Genomic DNA, 10,438 nt, shown 5'->3' with positions numbered 1-10,438 from the left:
CAATTTTTATTTTCCATATTTGTACATATATTAGGTTTTACCTAATATTTTAGTTATTTTTACATATTATTTTCATATTTCTAAATATTTCCTCAACATATACTCTATATTCGCTCACTTTTGCTATTGAAAACACAGTAAAACCTCGATTATCCGGAATAATTGACGAATAAGTTAACCGGTTTAACGAAAGTCCGGATTAACTTAAATAACCTAAGAGAACAGTAGAAAGTGCATTAAAACTCCGTCTATAGCAACAAAACAAGTTTATTATGGTGTATTTAAAGGGCATAGGCCTAATACACTATACAGAACAGTACAAAGTCTTCGGGAAACAGAATGTCATCAGTGGTTGACTGCATTTTCTTTTGGAAGTTCTAACATTGTCGTTGAATGTACGTATTCTTAGCCGCTACGGAGCAAATGACAAATGCGATTGTTGACTTCTAGCCACATTTAAAACCTTGCATTCTGCTTTTTGTTTTTTTATTTTCTCTGTCCGGATTAAGCGAAGTCCGGCTTATCGGGGTCCGAATTAACGAGGTTTTACTGCACTTGAAATTCCTGTTTATTTGCAATTGTTGTCAACAATAGAGAATGAGGGCTCAAGCATCGGCTTCTGGTTATTAAAAACGTTATTTTGGCAACGTTGGAAGAGAGTCCTATTGCTAACCCCACCCTTGCTACTAGTTGCGCGCCCGACAGCAGCGCCATAAGCAACGATTTTGTGGCACACGTACGGGATTCTATTCTGGTTTCTCTTCAAGACAGTCACTGTAATAGTTGCAATACCGAGAGAGGCGCAATCAATTGTTTTAAAACTTAATAGTTACGTATCGGAATTTAAAGATGAAAATTTATCAACCGGTGGTAAAGTTTTATTTTGCAGCTACTCAATGATTCTTAGTGCAAGAGCACATTTCAGCCGGTGTAAACATCAGAACAAGCAAAGAAGTTCTAAGCAGAGACAGCGTACTGTATTTTATATACTGCTGGACAATGAAAACCGGACACTTTAGTATTTGACATCTGAATTGCAATAACAGCTCGCAGGTATATTCCAGAATGTTCGGCAGATCATGTAGTACCATATGCACCATTCATAGGCTCGGACTTTGTTTATGCATTCGTACTTAATTCAGTTTCTGCAACATTTAGTTAGCCCTTGTACCAGAGCTTTTATCGACCCATTGCGTTATCACAAAAAATGCAAGTGTCCGGTTTTTTTTGTCCAGCAGTATATTATTAACAAGGTACGAGATTTTTGTAATTTTAAGGCCATATTTAACTCCATATTTTGGTGAAAATAACTAAATATGTATTTATATATTTAGCATATTTTTACTATATATAAATCCGTTCCCTTGTCATAATGTAAATGATGTGATCTACCCAAACCTTTGGCAGACCCACCTCAAAAGATCTTGCGCCACATCTTGAATAGAGTGTGAGTTGTAAGGATATCAGTGTGTTTTGCATAAGTATCTGTCCTCCTGATGGTGTAGTGATAATAACGATATCTTGTAATCAAAGGAGCACCGGGTTCGATACCCGGTGAAGGCGCGTAGTTCGGACCAAACTTTAATCTGTACGTCCACTCGCGGTTAGTCTTTCATAAAGCGAACTTTATAAACCAACTCAAGCATTAGTTCCCAGCAAAGGTAATATTCTCTTGACTCTGCTGTACTAGTACATACAGGGTGGTCATATTAAAATATCCCCTTCTAAGAGCCCGTTCGAAGCATCGGATTGTGGTGACACTTAGTAGAGATACTATGGCGACCATGAGGAAGTGATAATGAAAAATTCGAATTTTCACTACCAGGTGGAAATGTGGCGCATAGAATTAAAATTTCGGTACTCAAAACCCACTCCAGCTCGTTCGGAGCAAGCGGTTTCGGTGAATCTTGTTATAGAGGCCATGTAGACCATAGGAATGCGATTGGTGATTTTTAAAAAGTTCGAATTTTCACCACCAGGTGGAAATTGGACCTGAAATAACAGAAATTGAATATACAAAACTATATTTTTAGTTCGTGTCAGTACAGAAGCATACAATTTGAGCACCATCAATATTAATAGCCCTTTGGAAGCGTAATACAGTGTGATCAATGATTTAAAAGAAGGATTCTGTTCACGAGGTTTCAGCGCGATATTTCCACCTGGTGGCGAAATGTTAAACCATTTTTTTGTGTTAGTATTCACTTCCTCGTCGTCTCTATAGTCTATATACCAAATTTTACCGCAATCCAATGCAAGGCTTTATGTGTTGCCCCACACCTCCACCACTTATGCAACGCCAAAGGGGGGGGGGGCTTTGACGTCACTTGGGATTTATAGCTCAGTTATGCCTCGCTAATGTTTATTATCTCATTCACACAAGGTTCAGTAAGTTCGGATATATACGTTCAGTAGTGCTCATATAACATAATGTACAAACTCTAAGATACTATGTTCCAAGTTACTAAGTCCTAAGTTCTAAGTCTAACCTATAGGTAACTCAATGGAGATAATCTAAGGAGCCATACTATAGAACATAGTAAAGTCCCTTTTACCTAAGACTGGCAGAAGCGACACCGTCAGCCTTGGGCATCAATTTCCCTAGTACAGGATGCTGTTTGGATAATATGGATAATAAACCTTTTCGAACAGACCTCATCTCCAGGAAAATATCAACTCGGGGCAAGCTCCGGCACCTATATTAACCTGTTGAGTGAGATGAGTCAAGGCTATGGATGGACGAAATCGAAAATTAGGTATCGGGATATATCGTCAATGACGATACGATATTTTTTCCGTATTGTGATATCGGCGATATATCGTCTCCACGATATATATCGTGTCGGCGATAAACAGGGTGTCAAAAGTCCTTGACCACCAATTATAAAATCAGAGTGAGTGTAGAGTGGTCATGGTAGTAATATGTTAGGCCTAGGGGAAAACTTTTTGGCGCATGTCATGACAACGTCCGCCATCTTGGTGACCGCCATCTTGGATACAACTTCATTTCTTTAAAGGCGAAGGAGGGCATGTGGAGTGTGGTTTTGGCTTAGAATGTCACCAGGAATTCAGTGGGAAGTCAGATTTATGAACACTTTAATGATGAGGAAGTTATGGGCATACGAAAGTGTTAATTACCTATCATTTGCAGGTGCTGAAGCATGCCATTGACCAAGGCCGAACGAGTCCAGATCATCAAGCTGTGTGTGGGGGAAGGGTGGGGGAGAAGTGCCCGTGCTGCAGCTCGTGATTTCAACGAACGGAACCCAGTGTCCCAATTGCTGACCAGGTTCGAAGAGAGCGGTACAGTCCAGGACAGTCCACGATCTGATAGGCCCAAAACTGCCACTGACGAAAGAACAGCTACGGTAGTGCTAGCATCGCTTGCCAAGTCTCCGCAGCGCAGCACACGTCGAATGTCTGTGCAATGTGGTGTCAGCCAGAGTTCCATTTGCAGGGTGTTAAAGACGGTTAAGTGGCACCCGTACAAGCTGCAGCTGCTGCACCATCTCTCTGAGGACGACCTTGATAGGAGAACCCGTTGTGGAGAGATCCGAGCAATATGGTTGGGGCTGGGAAGGTTATGGTGTGGGCCGGGATCTGAGGGACACGTATCATTGGCCCAATTTAAATGCTGAGGTCTACTTGTTGCAAGAACGCATTTTTTCGCCAGTTTTGACGAAGGGTGGCAGCTTCCTCATATATTTTCAGCAGGATGGGGCACCAGCTTATTATGGGCGACAGGTTCGTCACTATCTGGACCTACAGTTCCCTGGTCGATGCATTGGTCGACGTGGGCCAGTGGAATGGCCTTCACGATCATCAGATTTGAATTCACTCACATATTTACTTGTGGAGTCATTTGAAGTCAATCGTGTATGCCGAAAAGATTCGGGATGTGGGTAACTTGTAGCACACCTGAGATATTGCTCCGTGTCCAGTTAGCATGGGAGAACCGTCTCAACATGTGCATAACACAAGAAGGACAGCACATTGAACAGATTGTGTAACTTTCATTGTGATTTTTTTGATTTTGATTTGGTGTTTTAAGTCCACTTTATGCACATTAAGGCTAATCGGGACTGGACCTACAGTTTAAAGTGGGATCCGAACCACTTGTGCCTCCACCGGGTATCGAACCCGGGACCCCTTGATTACAAGGCGACGACGATAAACTTTCATTGTGTAACTTTCATATGCTAATAACTTCCTTATCATTAAAGTTTTCATAAATCTGACTTCACCACTGAATTCCTGGTGAAATTCTAGCCCAAAACCATACCCCACATGCCCCCCTTCCCATTTAAAGAAATGAAGTTGTATCCAAGATGGCGGTCACCAAGATGGTGGACCTTGTCATGACATGCACCAAAAAGATTTCCCCTAGGCCTAACTTATTACTACCATGACCTATTGCTGCAATCTACACTCCCTTTCATTTTACAAGGGGTGGTCAGGGACTTTTGACTCACCCTGTACTATTCGAATACTTCTGAGAATTGAATGCAAACAATAAGTTAAGCTGAACGCTGTGACAGCCTTTGGATGAGAGCGACTGTGTTGCTGATTGTCGGGTTGGTGGTGGTGGTGGGGGGGGGGGGGTGTCTATCGATGAGTTGAATTTTTCCCATTACTTTGGGTCATAATTTTCAACTCTACAATTATGTACATTTAGCTCCTTGCAATATCACCATAGCATTGCTGGTCACATCTAATACTTCAACAGCATTTCGCCGACCGCTGTGACAGAGTCGACAGGGGTCCATTGTTCGAATCCCGGTCTGGGGATGTGTATTCTTTGTGAGTGTTTCCTCGTCAATTTCATCATATCATCACTCATCCTCATCGTCACGATTACACAATTAGCCAAAAGTGGCCGAAAATTGACGTACAATAACCTAACTCAACTAATACAACAGCATTTTCGCCGCTTCTCTTTGTTCCGCTTTTTCGGACCCCACCTTGCCCCCCGCTTGGGTACGGGCCTTTGAGATGGAATGAGGAGGTTTTTCTTCCCCCATTTATTGCCAATGTAAACTTTTGAAAATTTTGTGTTATTCTAAAATGGAATGGCCATGGTTTATTTGTTTCAAGTTCACTTGTCTACTTTATGGAAGCCTACAGTTTAAATTGAAATCCATAGAAACACACCCCACGCATAAATTCAACTTTGTAGAGTCCAAAACCAAAACATTCCTGCGCCACTGCATAATACTTTTGTGTGGTTCCTATTCGGGAGCATAAGGTACCTTATGAAGTTCAGAATATAATGCAACAATGATTCAAACATTCTCGGATAGATGGCTCTGCATTGTTTACCGATACATACGCGAAATTGCGAAAATTCATCTCATAAGGAGGTTCGAATTGCCTACTGTATTTATAAAAAAATCATGCTAGTTTTTATTTTATTTTAAGCGTAGAATTAATTTTATGTACGAAGTGAAGGTTTTCTCTAATGTAATTCAAATACACAGAAAACATTTTTAGAAAATCTATTACAACATTTGGAATATCTATTTCTGACGATTTTTTAGTCTTGAAGAAAAGACTAATTTTGAGGAAATAATTATCTTGCGAGTCTTTAATTTGTACAATGTAATAGCTTATTTTAATTAATTTTTACAATCAATATCTTGGACAGCCGCAAGATCCACAAGTTTTCCAATTATTATAATAAAAAAGTATAATGCCATACCTTGCAGGTTAAAATCTCTTTCAAAAGATTGAGTTCGTGACTTTCAAAATGTCAGTTTCAACACCCTTTTTGTGTTTCTTACCAGCAATGATGTTTTTAATTTTTAAAGGTTCTTGATTATCTAATTAAAGATTTCGGCTGTTCCTATGCTATTCCGTAACTTTTCCGTTTCACCATTAGCATGTTTGCTTCCAACGAATCCTGCAAAAGGAACTTTTCTCTACTATAATAATATCTCGATAGAATTCTTGTCAATAGAATCCTTACAACCAAGAAACGTCATTGACTGTGAGTTCAGAAGGACCTCAGCAATTGTATCATTTCTACCAATGCAACGCGCAGGAAACGTCTGCTGCATTTTCAAATTGTGCTGCTCTGTCACCTGAACCAGGAAATTAGTCTCCACATTGTACAATATTTTTTGAAGTATTTATCACATGAATCACAGTATATTTCAAGATGTGTATTAAAAATCCTGTTCTTAATTTGAAAACTTATAAACAAACCTTTATGTCCACCTACTACTTCATTTTGTTACAATTTTCAACACACACACACACACACACACACACACACACACACACACACACACACACACATATATATATATATATATATATATATATATAAGATAAAGGAAAAATCAAGAAGCATTTTGATAAAACATTCAAATGCTGACCAATACAAAATTTATAAAAAACATACACTAAAAACAACGTTTCCACCCTCTAACAATATTGAATTTACTGTGAATCTTTGTCTGAAGAAGATCCTGTTAGAAGGTGGAAACGTTACGTTTTTTTATACAATAAATTTTGCGTTGGTCACCATTTGAATGTTTTATTAACCATGGAAACAAGGCTTAACAGTGTTAAGCATTTTGATGCATTTCCTAACTTGTAATCACCTAGATTTTGATATTATTATATTCTATTAAATAGATAGATAGCTAAATATATGTATGTCTGAAAAGTCTAGATGATTACAGGTAAAGAAATGCAATAAAATGCTTGATGATATTTTGTTTCTTATTTTTTTCCAACGCACGGAAACCTGGTGTGTTAGATTCTGACCGACGAGCTTCAAGCTTACTTTTGTTTACAATCTATTTAGTCTTACTGATTTTCAAAATTTCCAGTTAAAATCTTAGAATTTTCAACGTTTATTGTTAAATATAGATATCCAGTAAAAAAGAACTGGTTCTCTCTGTTTCAACGTTTCAGGAATGTCAGAAAGTTCAGCGGGTTCTTGTCCCAGCATTTTACAACCAACAGTATATGAACCATTTCTAATACCAGCATTGTCCCGTTCTCCCCTGTGTATCGGATTCACTATATAGCCATCTTTCGTTTTCAGAAAACATCCGGTATCTCTCTTGTACAGTGTGTCCATAAATTAAGTATCTATTTTGTTGATCTAGTGATTGCTACACATTACTTTCCACATGTGCACCATCAAGCATTACGACACACTTCCCATCTGTCGGCAGTGGCGCGAAAGACGTTCTGGGCATTGCCGTTGTTATGGCGGCAGCAGCTTGTGTTATGCTGTTTCGGAGTTCCTCCAATGTGGTAATGGGTCGGGTGAACACACGTTCTCTGATAAATCTCCATACACTGAAAAAAACAAAAACAAACTGGTGTTAAAGCGACTCAGAGAGTGGTTTCAGGCGGTCTACACTACATTTTGGTCAACATTTAACCTCACTGGTGTTGAAGTAACATAGACAAATGGTTGCAATCAACACCTTCGTGACACCACTGAGGTTAAAAGTTGACCAAAGTGTGGTGTAGACCTCCATGCACCACACTCTGTGTCGTTTTAACTCCAACATTTTTTACAGTGTACAAACAAGTCCATGGGAGTGAGGTCAGGGGCCCACACCAGGGATCCCCCGTGCCCAATCCATTTCCCAGGATAGTGAGTATTCAGCTACGTGCGGACATCTAAGGCATAATGACGTGGTGCCCATTCTTGCTGACATGTGTCCACCCGACCAGGGACTGCGAACCGAATTTGAACTCGAACTGAAACATGCTCCAGTTCGACTTATAGTTCGCACTCGAACCTGAACTGAAATGTTTCGCTACATTCTGGTGCACCATAACCCTCCGTGTACTTTCAGTTTCAGTTCAGTTCCGGAATGAAACCTCATTGTGAACACTTTCGGTTCGCACCCGAACCTGAACTGAAATGTTTCGCTACATTCTGGTGCACCATAACCCTCCGTGTACTTTCAGTTTCAGTTCAGTTCCGGAATGAAACCTCATTGTGAACACTTTCGGTTCGCACTCGAACCTGAACTGAAATGTTTCGCTACATTCTGGTGCACCATAACCCTCCGTGTACTTTCAGTTTCAGTTCAGTTCCGGAATGAAACTTTATTGTGAACACTTTTGGTTCGCACCCGAACCTGAACTGAAATGTTTCGCTATATTCTGGTGCACCATAACCCTCCGTGTACTTTCAGTTTCAGTTCAGTTCCGGAATGAAACTTTATTGTGAACACTTTCGGTTCGCACCCGAACCTGAACTGAAATGTTTCGCTACATTCTGGTGCACCATAACCCTCCGTGTACTTTCAGTTTCAGTTCAGTTCCGGAATGAAACCTCATTGTGAACACTTTCGGTTCGCACTCGAACCTGAACTGAAATGTTTCGCTACATTCTGGTGCACCATAACCCTCCGTGTACTTTCAGTTTCAGTTCAGTTCCGGAATGAAACCTCATTGTGAACACTTTCGGTTCGCACTCGAACCTGAACTGAAATGTTTCGCTACATTCTGGTGCACCATAACCCTCCGTGTACTTTCAGTTTCAGTTCAGTTCCGGAATGAAACCTCATTGTGAACACTTTCGGTTCGCACTCGAACCTGAACTGAAATGTTTCGCTATATTCCGGTGCATCATAACCCTCCGTGTACTTTCAGTTTCAGTTCAGTTCCGGAATGAAACCTCATTGTGAACACTTTCGGTTCGCACCCGAACCTGAACTGAAATGTTTCGCTACATTCTGGTGCACCATAACCCTCCGTGTACTTTCAGTTTCAGTTCAGTTCCGGAATGAAACCTCATTGTGAACACTTTCGGTTCGCACCCGAACCTGAACTGAAATGTTTCGCTACATTCTGGTGCACCATAACCCTCCGTGTACTTTCAGTTTCAGTTCAGTTCCGGAATGAAACCTCATTGTGAACACTTTCGGTTCGCACCCGAACCTGAACTGAAATGTTTCGCTACATTCTGGTGCACCATAACCCTCCGTGTACTTTCAGTTTCAGTTCAGTTCCGGAATGAAACCTCATTGTGAACACTTTCGGTTCGCACCCGAACCTGAACTGAAATGTTTCGCTACATTCTGGTGCACCATAACCCTCCGTGTACTTTCAGTTTCAGTTCAGTTCCGGAATGAAACCTCATTGTGAACACTTTCGGTTCGCACTCGAACCTGAACTGAAATGTTTCGCTACATTCTGGTGCACCATAACCCTCCGTGTACTTTCAGTTTCAGTTCAGTTCCGGAATGAAACCTCATTGTGAACACTTTCGGTTCGCACTCGAACCTGAACTGAAATGTTTCGCTACATTCTGGTGCACCATAACCCTCCGTGTACTTTCAGTTTCAGTTCAGTTCCGGAATGAAACCTCATTGTGAACACTATTGGTTCGCACCCGAACCTGAACTGAAATGTTCCGCTACATTCTGGTGCACCATAACCCTCCGTGTACTTTCAGTTTCAGTTCAGTTCCGGAATGAAACCTCATTGTGAACACTTTCGGTTCGCACCCGAACCTGAACTGAAATGTTTCGCTACATTCTGGTGCACCATAACCCTCCGTGTACTTTCAGTTTCAGTTCAGTTCCGGAATGAAACCTCATTGTGAACACTTTCGGTTCGCACCCGAACCTGAACTGAAATGTTTCGCTACATTCTGGTGCACCATAACCCTCCGTGTACTTTCAGTTTCAGTTCAGTTCCGGAATGAAACCTCATTGTGAACACTTTCGGTTCGCACCCGAACCTGAACTGAAATGTTTCGCTACATTCTGGTGCACCATAACCCTCCGTGTACTTTCAGTTTCAGTTCAGTTCCGGAATGAAACCTCATTGTGAACACTATTGGTTCGCACCCGAACCTGAACTGAAATGTTTCGCTACATTCTGGTGCACCATAACCCTCCGTGTACTTTCAGTTTCAGTTCAGTTCCGGAATGAAACCTCATTGTGAACACTATTGGTTCGCACCCGAACCTGAACTGAAATGTTTCGCTACATTCTGGTGCACCATAACCCTCCGTGTACTTTCAGTTTCAGTTCAGTTCCGGAATGAAACCTCATTGTGAACACTATTGGTTCGCACCCGAACCTGAACTGAAATGTTTCGCTACATTCTGGTGCACCATAACCCTCCGTGTACTTTCAGTTTCAGTTCAGTTCCGGAATGAAACCTCATTGTGAACACTTTCGGTTCGCACCCGAACCTGAACTGAAATGTTTCGCTACATTCTGGTGCACCATAACCCTCCGTGTACTTTCAGTTTCAGTTCAGTTCCGGAATGAAACCTCATTGTGAACACTTTCGGTTCGCACCCGAACCTGAACTGAAATGTTTCGCTACATTCTGGTGCACCATAACCCTCCGTGTACTTTCAGTTTCAGTTCAGTTCCGGAATGAAACCTCATTGTGAACACTTTCGGTTCGCACCCGAACCTGAACTGAAATGTTTCGCTACATTCT

The sequence above is a fragment of the Lepisma saccharinum genome, chromosome 10 (genome assembly GCF_977018435.1).
Source record: "Lepisma saccharinum chromosome 10, izLepSacc3.1, whole genome shotgun sequence".
In the NCBI taxonomy this organism is placed as follows: domain Eukaryota; kingdom Metazoa; phylum Arthropoda; class Insecta; order Zygentoma; family Lepismatidae; genus Lepisma; species Lepisma saccharinum.
Note: the sequence above shows the minus strand (reverse complement) of the source record.